At 34.4% G+C, this 13,450-nt stretch overlaps 1 long non-coding RNA gene across 1 annotated transcript; it reads right to left on the bottom strand.

The window, feature by feature from the left end:
• Window positions 1–9,323: 9,323 nt before the first annotated feature.
• Window positions 9,324–10,218, bottom strand: LOC109211319. The gene is made up of 2 exons (XR_002065676.1): window positions 10,025–10,218; window positions 9,324–9,551 (listed from the first exon to the last, which is right to left on the bottom strand). It is a non-coding gene; the product is annotated as an uncharacterized LOC109211319 (long non-coding RNA).
• Between the last annotated feature and the right edge of the window lie 3,232 nt (window positions 10,219–13,450).

Below are 13,450 nucleotides of genomic sequence, written 5' to 3'. Positions count from 1 at the left end.
TTCCATTGGCTTCTTCCTCTAATAATTTTCCAAAAAAAAAATAAATAAATAAACTACTAATTCTCATTTTGAAATAAACTTTTATACTTGGATAATATAATAAATCTCAATTTTTGTAATTAAAATTATTTGAACATACAATGGTGGCCTGGTAAAAAAAAAATTGTTGATTCAGTGATGGTGTAATGCTTTTCGGATTAAGGAATACTTATTTACTTTCAAAGAAGAGAGAAGTTTGAAAAATTATTTAGAGAATGTTTTTTAACAGAATCAAACATGCATGAAGATCAGAGCAAACTCATAGCCTTGAAACAGATCTAGATATTCTTTTACATCCAAATGAACTGTATTATGGGATTGCAGGACTATTGTCGCAAAACATTATAGACACAATGCAAAAACGATATATGGAAACTACAAAAACTTGGAAAAATAAAGAGTAACTAACTAGTACGACCGTATTATATCTCTTAGTGAGGTGTGTTGTGGACGTCATCAATTTTTGGCGCTCCTCCTCCACAGATGTGGAGGCTCCCTTACCGGCCACAAGACTTTGTGATGCTGCAATGAGGGGGCGGTGAGCCATCTTGCCCAGGGGAGGCACTGTGCCTTCGTCCGCCGTTTCATAGCTTTCGTTGATGACGTTCATGAGGTTGGTCCGGAGGTCATTTATTATCCTCGTCCTTCATTCTTGGTTACTTGCCATGTTGGGATTGTGTACGCAAAGAAAGGAGATCTTGTTTTTTGTGACGTTAATGACTCTTGTTAGTCGTAGATCTACAAGAAACTAAGAATTTAACTACAGGAAATTCCCACAGACGGTGCCAAATTGTTTGACCAAAAATCAGACTCTTGGTTCAAATAATTAAATTTATGTGATTATGGGTTAACTTAGTAATAATTTTTCTAGATGCAACTTCCGAAAGAGTGATAAGCGTCTACAAATCTGATGGAGCTGCTATAACAGTATGCAATAACTATTTTAAGTAGTATGAACAATAACGTGACATTAAATAGCAATAAATAACAAATAAATGGCACTTGAGTAAATAAGAGGAATAATTCACCCAATAAAGGAAGAACTGGGTGATTGTTCCTCCTGACAATAATGAGTGACTCATGAATCTTGGATATTCGAATTATCCTTGGACCTGATGGAAAGACAGAATAATATCGACCAGAATCTTGATGAAAAAGTGATGTTTGTATCTTACTCAAAGAGAGAGAATCTTTATTGTCAAAGTGTGTTCTTACAAAACCATCACATGCCCCACATCATTGTTTCTTTTTTTATTTACGTGAGACATATTTCTAGTAAACCCTAATAGTACATATGCAATATCCACGGATATTCTCTTCAATACCCTATTTCGACAACTAGCCGTTACAGCTTCATCGAAAGTGCTCGACCTCGACCATGATTGGCAGCTCGACCACGAACCATGTCGACTCTTCGGCTATGAACTTTACTACTTCTTGATCCACCTCAACTAACGGCGGCTCGAGAATACTTCTCTTAGTACACTACAAAAAATCAGCCTAATTGCGGGGGTTTAATAGCGGGGGTCAGTTACAACACCCGCAAATTTCGTTAAATAGCATGGGTTTACTTAACCGACACAATATAAGAAAATAGCAGCGGTTCAAAACCTACGCCATCTGCAAAAAAAAATTGGGCGCTAACATTTCCCACACTTTTTTTGCTTTGCTCATTTTTTTTGGCAAACAAAATACAAATATTAAGAGATTAACTCAAATATATCAAAACCTAAACAGCTCCGCCACTTCTCAATTCTCACTAACGTATTTCAACAACTCAAGGGAATGGTCTCAATTTTTAGAGGTTAACTCAAATTTCATGCTTCTTTCTACTTTAATTTTCTTAAAATCGAAAGTTTTGTGTGAATTTCTCATTTTGTTTGTAAGATTTGAACTCATTCCTCATTTTTCCCTTTTTCCCTTCGATTTTCCTCACTTTTTCCCTATACAGTGGCATAAGCATCTCTATCACTCACTCTGGCATAGCAATAGACAGGTATCTTCAATTACAGTAAGTTCTTCTGCCTTATTTTTGGTTTTGTGTAATGTTATTTATACAAAATGGGTCTCTCATCTTCCCCATTATTGGGTTTGTATAATCTGTAATTTTGGTTTGTTTTTCAATTACATGTGGCTTTAATTTTGTTTTTGCTAGTCAATCATTTGTTAATTTTAGGACCGCAATACCAAGTTCAGACGGTGTTCTTACGCGTTGGAGACCAGAAGATGATGATCCATGTGGCTGGAAGGGCGTGAAATGTGACCTGAAGTCCAAGAGAATTGTATCCTTGTAAGTATCTGCTGAAATATTGTTGAAATTACCTATAGTTGTAGTGATATTGTCTTGGCTCTAGCTATTGGGCAAATTAAATATTTTGGAAACAGATGTGTTTACAAAATGATCTACATTGGTAGGACATCACGTGATATTAACTCCATTAGTTCTTTATCTCGGTTAATTTTGACTGATATAAGAGTTCTGTCTCGCTATAGGATTTTTGTTATCTTGTAGAACTGATATTCTTGTTCCGAAAATGAATATAGTGTTGAATCTAAGATTTTGTTTTTCTTTATCTTGCTTTTTTACTGCACTTTTGGGTAGGTATCTTGCTTTTGCACCGGGCTGATGAAATGGACTAGTTGTATTAGAATGCTATCATTTGTTATGTCGAAATTTGAAATGGCCAACATGTGGTTTCAGATATATCCTCCACTAGATATTTGAGAAGTGAATGATAGCTTTTTGTGGATCTGCTTTGCCTGCTTATTAAATTTATTCTTTATGCTGTAGGATTCATTATTGAATTACAGACATGCCAAGGTTCAATAGTTTGCAGAAAAAGCAAAATTCAGATCAGGAGTCATCACAGCCAGCTCCAACAATTCAGACCGCATCTAGAAAGCGTTCTGGGAGCCATTGGCCTGTAGAAGCAATAGGTAAATACTGTTGACTATTAGTATATATTCAGCAGTCCTTTCTAACCCATTGTTCATCTCTTTCCCGGCTTCATCTGATCTCTTTTCTTACACAGATTCAGAAAAAATGTCAAAAAGCTCAAAGTGAAAGTCAAAGAAGTGCTAAATTTAACGTGTGAAGAACGTATTATGGTTGATTTTGATTACCTGGACGAACCATTTGGAGATGCACGCGGCCTACTTTCAGGCTTTTGTGGAGTTTTAGCGTGTGACTGCACTTTATTTCCAATCCACCGTGAGAAATGGTCGAGTTTACCAATGTCATACTTCAACAACGTCTTCGATCAAATTATAAAGGTATAGGCTCTATATTCTTACAACTATATCACTGGATTTTTTTGGAGAAGGACAACTATATCTCAATTTTTCCTTTGAACTTTATATTTGCATGTAATAGATATGCTAACCAATATTTTATTCTTGAAGCCCAAGTTCTTCTTTAAGATAACTAAGTCAGTTGCGCGACAACATGTTTATAAATCTATTGGAAAGAAATGGGATGCAAATAAGCTTAACTTGTGGAGTGCATATGAAGACCCACTTAAAAGTAGAGCTGAGATTATTGATAATGTGCCGGATGGAATTCCGCTGGATCAATGAATTTCTTTTGTTGATTATCAATATAAAGATTCAACAAAGGTACTTATGTAACTGCTTCTACTAGTCTTTGTAATTATATTATTATTTGTTCTTCTAATTGAGTTTCAAGTATATTTTAATAAGGAAATGTATAAAAGAAATGCTGAAAGTAGAAAAAAGCAGACGATTCCATACACAACTTCAAGACTCAACCACGTTCCACAAAAATACTAATACAACATGTCCAAATGTCCCAATGATGTTGCAGCTATGTTATTAACTTTGTACAGTCAAAATGATTCTTACTTACAAATAGCAAATGATTATTTTATGTTCCTTATTATTTAGGTGAAAAAATATAAAAGTATGTTATCAATTTGTCATTATGTATTGGGCTTTAGAGAAACATGAACTTTTTCTGTGAATAAAGAAGGTTGGAAATTGCCATTGCATTTTCTTTCTGTAAATTTCCACATTGGAAAAATTTAGATGGCAAAGATCTCTTTCCACATGGGCATAGAATCCATAAAGCTTTAGGACTATGGGGATAACAGAATCACTAAGAAGTCATATTGTCACGACCCGGATTTCCCACCATCAGAGTCGTGATAGCGCCTACTCGTGGTAGCTAGGCAAGCCAACTTAATTACCTTTCCATCACTAGCAATTATCTTTAACAGTTTATAACATCAATATAGAACATAAGTCTAATAAGAACAATAGCGGAAGTCTGTCTTAAAAATGGTGAATTTAAAACGCGGAATAGTCAAAACAACCTCTACCCAAGATTTGGTGTCACATTACTCACGAACCACTAAGAATAAACTAAATACAAAGGTCTGAAAGAAATATAGCAGTTGTCTGTCTCGAAACAAGGAGGCAACAGTCTAAAAGAAAATAATGAGAAGAGACGCCGGGCCTGCGGACGCCTGCAAGGCTACCTCAGTCTCGTGATAATGAAAGCCTGCTCCTGAACTACTGCTGCTGCTACTCAAAACCTGGACCTGTGCAAAGATGCACAGAAGTGTAGCATCAGCACAACCGACCCCATGTGCTGGTAAGTGTCTAGCCTAACCCCGGCGAAGTAGTGACGAGGCTAGACTGGACACCACATAAACCTGTGCAGTTATAAATATATACAGCGGAAATCGAATACCAAGTAATTAATATCATGGGAGGGGAAACATGCTATGGGGAGTTACAATAATAACAATAATCCAGAGTGATAACTAAAAACAGCGTAGGTTCAAAAAGAATAAAGAATCAATACTCAAATACACACACATAGCCCCAACAATTGTTGCGGCGTGCAACCCGCTCCGTAATTACCATTGTTGCGGCGTGCAACCCGCTCCACAATATCATTGTTGCGGCGTGCAACCCGACCCATATCACTTATCATATATCATTGTTGCGGCGCGCAACCCGACCCATATCACTTATCATATATCATTGTTGCGGCGCGCAACCCGATCCTCATATATTATTGTTGCGGCGTGCAACCCGATCCTCAACATCATTTAACAGTCTGACTTCCCAAACAACAGTCACAATTAAGGGGCACAACATAAGCAAATATTTGACAAACATCCCGGCAAGGGAAAGAATCAACAACGCTTTCTCTTTCTTACTTTTCTTATCTTTTAATTCACTTTACTATTTTGAGCCAACGCTCCAAAGAATCAAGTCATTTCGTATACTTTCAAGATTCGTATCACAATTCGAGCCAATGCTCCCAGGAATCAAATGATCATATTACCGTTCACATGTTATTCACAACAACTAGAAATCCTCCAATAAACACGGAGTTCACAACCAAATCATGGTAATCACATTATAAGGACTCACGGTCATGCTAGACACCAATGTATAGATACTCGTCACCATGCCTATACATCGTACTCGATCACATAGCAATTAGCAACAAGATTCAACTCCTATTCCCTCAAGCTAGGGTTAACCCAAACACTTACCTCGAAGGTTTACGGCCAATTCAATCCTTAAGCAATGCCTTTCCTTTCGAATTTAGCTCCAATTCAATCGTATCTATACACAATTGATTTAATATCATCAATAATACTCAACAATCCAACCCAAATACCCAAATATAATCTTTCCAACATTCTGCCCAAAATTTGCAAAACCGACCCCGGGCCTGCTTGGTCAAAACACGAGGTTCAAACCAAAATAAATTCAAAATCATTGAATCAAGCCTCAAGATCATCATTTTCATTTCAAAATTCATGAACTTCCAACTTTAGACATTTAGGTCCGAAACACGTCAAACGACGTCCGATTTCGACCAAACTTTACAGAAAGCGCTTAACACATATTTAAGACTTGTACCGGGCGTCGGAACCAAAATACGAGCCCGATACCACAATCTTTTAATCAATTTTCATTTTCATTTTCCTTAATAATTTCAGAAAAACAATTTCACAGAAAAATTCATGTCTCGGGCTCTAGGCCACGGAAATTCGACTCCGGGCACATGCCCGAGTCCCATATTTTTCTATGGACCTTTCGAGACCGTCCAATCTCGGGTCCGGGTCCGTTTACCAAAAATGTTGACCGAAGTCAACCTTAAACATATTAATATCAAAATTCTTCAAATTTTTCATAGAATTCACATAATACAACATAAAAGCTTTCCGGCTACGCGCCCAGACTGCGCACGTAAATTGAGGCAAGTAAAAAAATGAGGTTTTAAAGGCCTCAGAAGCATGGAACAGATGAGGAAACAGGTGATGACCCCTTTGGGTCGTCACACATATGCATGGTCTTTGTGTATTTATCTGTAAGGTACACTAGACAAATGCATTCATGGTAGTCTAATTGTGACAATGAATTATGTATGTATAGGAAAAAATTGAGTTAGCTTTGAGCCAAAGCACCATAGACGAGTCTCAAATTTCTCCAAATGATGCTATTGGTAAGGTGCTAGAAAAAGAGCATTCTGGAAGTGTAAGGGTGAGGTGTTTGGGATTAGGACCTGTCTCCAGTAGAGTTTTTAAACAAGTAAGACCTTGTTTTGGTGGTACAAGTGCTTCAAGTAGTGAAGGTTCATGTTCGTCCCAATGTCAACAGAACCATAATCAAATGATGAATGCTTTGAAGGCATATATGATAATGAAAGAAGGGACAATACCTGAACAGTTTGCGGGATTCTTTGTTTCTCCTTCAACGGTTTCTCCTACAACAGTAAGTAAAGTTCTTCAATTTTTTCTTACTTATATTTGTCTGTTTGCAAAGATAGAGTAGGTTAGGTTAGTACTATTTTTGTAGAGCCTAGAGTTACTGCAATTTCTGATTTGGGCATGAATTTTTTTAAAATTAGGAGCATAATGCAATATAAAATTAAGCTTTTATTTGGTCATGTTTATTAATTGCTAGTGATTATTGGTTTTACTGACTTGTATACATTGCCAATACTTTTCCACTTCTCCAACAAAGTATATCTGCACAAACATTTCTTTTCTCAGCCCAGTAAAGAAAAGAAAGACTTCAATGTTACTCTATATTTGAGTTTAAAGTACAAAGGAAGCTTGAAGAGTTACACTTATTTACTTACAGTACTTAGTGAACCTAGAGTTCTTGCAATGTCCGATTCTTGCATGATTTTTATACATTGCTTTTTCTTTTTATGCAGTCAAGTGATGCGGGCAGTGGACCCCTTCCGCCCTTGGACCCAAGAAGATCATACAGTGATAGTAATTCTAGTGACGACCGTTGATTTCATTGTAATTGTCTTAGATAATTAATTGTGACAATATATTTGTGTGGTTGGAGCAGATGCTAGAATGTTGAAGTGATTTAATTTTTGAGTCTAATGATGCTACTTAATGTTGACAATTTAGTTTTAAATACTAATGATATTTTATGGTTTTACCATACGTTATTGATTTCTCTTAACTTTAAAATATTTTTTCTTTGCTTTGATTATGATTTACACCTTATTCGTTAATATATGAATCAAAATAATTCAATCAATTGCCGAGGTTATGACTACCATGAGCTTTAAATATAAGCTAATAAAAAAAACTTTTAAAATTATTTTGCGGAGGTTTCAAACTGCCGCAATTCGTAATTGAAAAATTATTCTAAGAAGATTTAATTTTAGATTTGCAGGGGTCAACCGCCGCAATTTACCCGCCGCTATGTATTTCTAGCGGTCAGAAAAAAACTGCCGCAAATTGATTGCGACGACTATTATTATGGGTGTTTTAACGACTGCCGCAACAACATATTGCGGGGGTTTTCAACCGCCGCAAACCTTAAAAATAACCCCCGCAATTAGGCTGTTTTTTTGTAGTGGTATTATCTTATTTTAAATATTCTAGAACGGACACCAATTCATTGGTAAGTGGCAACTTTACAGTAACGTTCTCAGCACTAATATGTTCCGAAAATTAAAGTCAGTAAAAAGACGAACTCAGTTACTTACTCCTTGTACAGTTTCATCATTATATCTCCATTCATAAAGTAGTAGTAGCATCCCAAATCCCAATTAGGCAATTCTTATAACTAGCACTTGGTAAAACTAGAGAGGAAACTAGTATAACGGACTATTATCCTATTACATAATACAATCCCTATTACATAATCAGTTTTAGAGGAAACATCTCTCTCTTTTTTCTTTTTCTGAATATATCCCAGTGAGTTAGTTTGCAACTATTAGAAGATTTTAAAAACTATAATAATAGATTTGGAGGGTGTTTGGATTTGCTTTTAAGTTGACCAAATCAGTTTATAAGCTCTTTTTAGCTTTTTTTTTTCCAGTATTTGACAAAGCCAAAAAGTACTTAAAATAAGTTAAAAACGGCTTAAAACAAGCCAAAAGCAATAAGATGGTCAACCCCAACTTATTGTATTTTGACTTAAATGCTGTTTTTGTTGAACAACCACTTTTTTAAAGCTAATCCAAACGGGCTCTGGTTGGGCGAGAGGCCAGCTAAAAGCCTAAAACTGATTAAGTATTTGCCAGGGAAATTTTTTGTGCCATGATATATAATTCAACTACTTTAGTAAAGATTGATTATGTTGAATTGCAGAAGTGGTCTATTCATCTTTATCAAGTTCAAAGGAATTAAAGTGAAATCTTAGATAAACTAATAATTCACATACTCTCAATGAATTTCGGGAAAAGCATGATGCCTTAGTTTTATACTCCACATCCGTTTCAATTTATGAACCTATTTTCTTTTTAGTCCGTGTCAAAAAGAATGATCTATTTCTATATTTGAAATTTTTTTACCTTTATGTAATGATTTATAGCCACACAAAATATATGTGCCTCATTTTACACCATAAGTTTTAAAGTTTTCTCTTTTTTTTTCTTTAAACTTCGTGGCTAGTATATGTCACATAAACCAAAACCAATGCCTAAATCTTACTATTAACATATAAAAATTATGAAATTCGTTCCTTGGAAAGAAAATGATCATCCCAATTGCATGGTACTGTTTCCCTGACAACAACAGCAGTGGATAAGTCCAAATACGAATTCAGAGGTACAATGGTGCTGCAAATTTCTAGGGTAGTAGTAGTACTACACAAAAAGGGATACACCAGATGTTCATTCCAGAGGACGTACTAAGTTCATGAGTCTGAAGGATTAATACTAAAAAACAAACGAATTTGAACGATGCACTGTAAGAGTTGGAACATCAGAATGTAACTCATGTAATAGCTAAAGCAAGCATTCAGCCACAAATTTTGTGAAGTTAAAGCAAATAAAACATCTTACACCATGCACGTTAATTAAACTTCAGCAAATTAAACATTCTTACGCTTAAACTTCAGCAAATTATACATTCTTACGCTTAAACTTCAGCAAATAAAGCATTCTTACACTACATCAACTAAACTTCTGCAAATTAAACCTTTAGCTAGTTGACACATCCCCTAACAATGACAGCATCAGCAACTTGAAATCATGGCTCAGGCGCACCTGGGAACTGCATTCATTCGAGAAAAATAGAAATGTTATAAGTACCATGGCCAATACCATTTTCACAATCCAAGGAACAATATCTAGAATGAATAAACTGAAGTTTCTCAAATACATCAGAGCAGAAAAAAACAACCTTTTAGAGCAGATAACCCAACAAAATAAATAGAGAAAGCAACCAACACATATACGGTACACTCAATAAATAAAAAGAATATCTATAATGAATAAATTGAAGTTTCTCAAATACATCAGAGTAGAGAAGAACAAGAGAACCCAACAAAATAAATAGAGCAAGCAACCAACAAACATACCGTATACAGTTATAAGCATGAAACAAAGGGTAGTAAGCAAGATTCTATATCTGCTACTAACCTTTTCACCAAAATTAAAAAAAAACATTCAACTTATTTCTCACCAAATAGCTAGGAGATGATATATAGTAAGGGACGAACGTGAGAATGGGTTTTTGATACATACCTGTGGGAGTTCCTGCTCAGGTGGGGCAACCTCCTCCTCAGGTGCTGAAGCCTTTATCCAATCTTTAACTAAATTAAAAGCTGAAAGAAGGAGAGAGATTCCGCTACCAATAGCCAAGACAAAGTACATAACAATCATAAATATTGGAAGGTGGATGGTTTTGGTCACATAATGCAAAACCAGGGGAACGATTCCACAACAGCTCACTAACCCAGATATGCCAATGCATACAGCGTGGAAGACAGGAATGTTGCCAAGTATATTGCAAATACCTGCCATTTTTTTTGACTTGGAAAGGAAGAAATATTTTAGAAGGAAAGACGGATATGTGACTGTAAGTAATGAAGAATATATAAAACAGAATCAGACGTTTGATACGTCGGGATTCGTGAATCGTCATTTTTTTTTTTAAATACGGAAAAAGGTTCAAAATGCTCCTAAATTATTGGAAAAGGTTTAAACATACCCTTCATCCACCTATTGGGCTAAAAATATCCCTCTATCCACCTTTTTGGTTGACTTATGCCCTTTGACCGTTAGGTCAATGCTGAATTAAAAATAATTACTTAAAAAAATATTTTGCAAAATATTTTTATTTTTTAAACTAATGCACCAATAGTCCTCCACTAATTTAGTAAAGTCTACTTCTTCTTTTTTCAGTTTTCACAAAAAAAAATTTTTTTTTCATTTTTTCAGTTTTTTTAAAGTATTTTTTTTTGTAAAAACAGAAAAAAATTTGTTATTAACAAAAATATTTTCATTTTCTAAAATCTAAAATAATATTTTCAAAAAAATATTTTCATTTCTGAAAAATATTTTTTCATTTTTTTTTGAAATTTCAGTTTTTAAAAAACAAAAATATTTTGTTAAAAAACGAAAATATTTTTTTCAGTTTTTACAAATTTGTTTTTCCAGTTTTTACAAAAAAAAATTCTTTAAAAAAATGAAAAAAAAATATTTTTCAAAAACAAAAATATTTTGTTGAAAATATATTTTTCAGTTTTTAAAAAACGAAAATATTTTATTAAGAACAATTTTTTCTATTTTTACAAAAAAAATTTCAGTTTTTACAGAAAAATGCTTTAAAACCCCCAAAAAAATGAAAAAAAAATATTTTTTTTGTAANTATTTTTTTTGTAAAAACTGAATTGTTTTTTGTAAAAACTGAAAAAAGAAGAAGAAGACTTTACTAAATTAGTGGACTACTAGTGCATTAGATTAAAAAAACAAAAATATTTTTTTAAGTAATTATTTTTAATTCAGCATTGACCTAATGGTCAAAGGGCATAAGTGAACCAAAAAGGTGGATGGAGGGGTATTTTTAGCCCAATAGGTGGATGAAGGGTATTTTTAAACCTTTTCCAATAGTTTAGGGGCATTTTGAACCCTTTTCCGTTTTAAATATTCCCCAATTATAAGTGAATTCTAGCCTTGGTCCTTGATTTGAATTAATTAAACTGTATTTTCAGTATATTTTTATGTTATATCTAGTCCAATTTTAGAACTATATTAGTATCTTATATACTATCGAGTAATAACATAAATTTTATGTAGGTATGTGATTAAACTTTAATCTCAATTAGTAATATTTCCGGTATGAATAATTTTTTTTTTATCGTAATATTCATTTGCTATGTATGCATGAATTTGAGTTTATATCATATTTATATTTGTTAAGGTTACATAAATTTGATAATCCAAGCATTTTAGACGGCCTTTTTTTTTTCCACGTGATTTATATTTATATCCTTTTCGTTTAATTTTTTTAATCATATAGGACTAATATTTCACTCTAATTACAGAACGTCGACATTAAAAGTCTATTCCAAATGTAGCTAAAATTTGTACGCACCTACTAGGCTACTACTTATACTGATTGTTGTCAAATGTGATCATTATCTTTATACTCTATAACCTGCCAATTTCATATGAATATTTTCGTGGAAGAGAGTGATATGTGAATCGAATTATATAGAATCAGGCGTTAGTTGTTACATGGGGAATCATGCACCATTCTTATAGTTCTTAATACAAAGAATCAAGCGTTCGATAAAAAGTAATATTTACATTATCATTCTTACATATTAATCCTCGCATTTCTAATTCCTATATTATAATTTATATATTTAAATTATTTCCCAACCAAACAATGTTAATATCAAGCCAATACTATTATGGAGGGTGATAATAGGTGAATTTAACTATAATTAGGCCCTAAAGAACCACCTTCTTGTATAGTTTTGATGATAAAAGTGATAACAAAATGCTCTGATTAGTGTTTTTCATGCTTTGCAGGTGATATATGACAAGAGAAGGCTATGGAGTACTTTTGGGATCAAATATGGAGAAAAAGAGTCCAATCGTAAAATTTTGCCAAGTGAACCAAGCGAAGCAGCTCAAGCCAGGCCTGAAGAAGGACTGTCGCGGTTCCACCGCGACCGCGGCACAACCGCGGTAGAAGACGGTCGCGGATAAGTTGAGATTCAGAGAAGGTGTGTGGCCGCGGTTTGACCGCGACCGCGGCAGAACCGCGGCAGAGGCGGAAAAGTTCAGGGACTTAAGTGCAAAACACGGGATTTTTAGCCCAAAACCCTATTTTAAATACTAGACTTCGCCCAAAGGAGGAAGGATTGTATTGGAGAATATTTTAGCAAGGAAAACAATTGTGAGAGATCACCCAAAACATCTTTCTTCTTTTCTTTGATTTTTCTTGCAAGTTTTATGATGAATATTGTTTTAGTTTGTTTACCCATAGTTATGAGTAGCTAAATCCTTTGTCTAAGGTTTTGATGGAACCTATTGGGGATGAACTTCTTGTTTATGTGAATACAAATTGCTAGTTCCAATCTCTATTTGTTCAACTATGTGTTTGTTGTAGTTAATTGACAGGATCCTCAATTAACCGTGCCTATTTAGTGTGCATAACTCGGGAGAGAGTGCATATTTAGGTAATTGTTGAACAACACCACTCCCAAAGTATATGAGGGATCAATAACCGAGGGTTTAAAGGCGGGATTAGGGATAGCGAAGCCTTGGGTGTAATCTAAAGTGAATTGTGTTAAATAAAGCAAGCTAGTGTATCTCGGGAGAGTGCAACTAGTAAATTACTGTGATTACTCGGGAGAGATTTACGGTAAGAAGAGCATTCATGATTGATAGAGATGTGTTGGTGAATTTGTAGGAAACATAAACAGAAGAAATTCCATCAATAGGGGAAATCATTACCTTAGCACTTTCTCATTATTGTTTACAGCTTAGCATCTTTAATTTGTAGCTATTAGTTACTGTTAATCTTAGTTATTAAAAACACCATCAACTGTGATTCTCAACGTTTGGAAATTGATTCTAAAGAGTTTAGTAGGTCTAATGATAGTGATTGATAAGTTAATTCTCTGTGGATTCGACTCTGGGCACAATACTCAGGTT

This window comes from Nicotiana attenuata, unplaced genomic scaffold, assembly GCF_001879085.1.
Source record: "Nicotiana attenuata strain UT unplaced genomic scaffold, NIATTr2, whole genome shotgun sequence".
Lineage (NCBI taxonomy): Eukaryota > Viridiplantae > Streptophyta > Magnoliopsida > Solanales > Solanaceae > Nicotiana > Nicotiana attenuata.
Note: the sequence above shows the minus strand (reverse complement) of the source record. Positions and strands in the feature narration are given on the sequence as shown.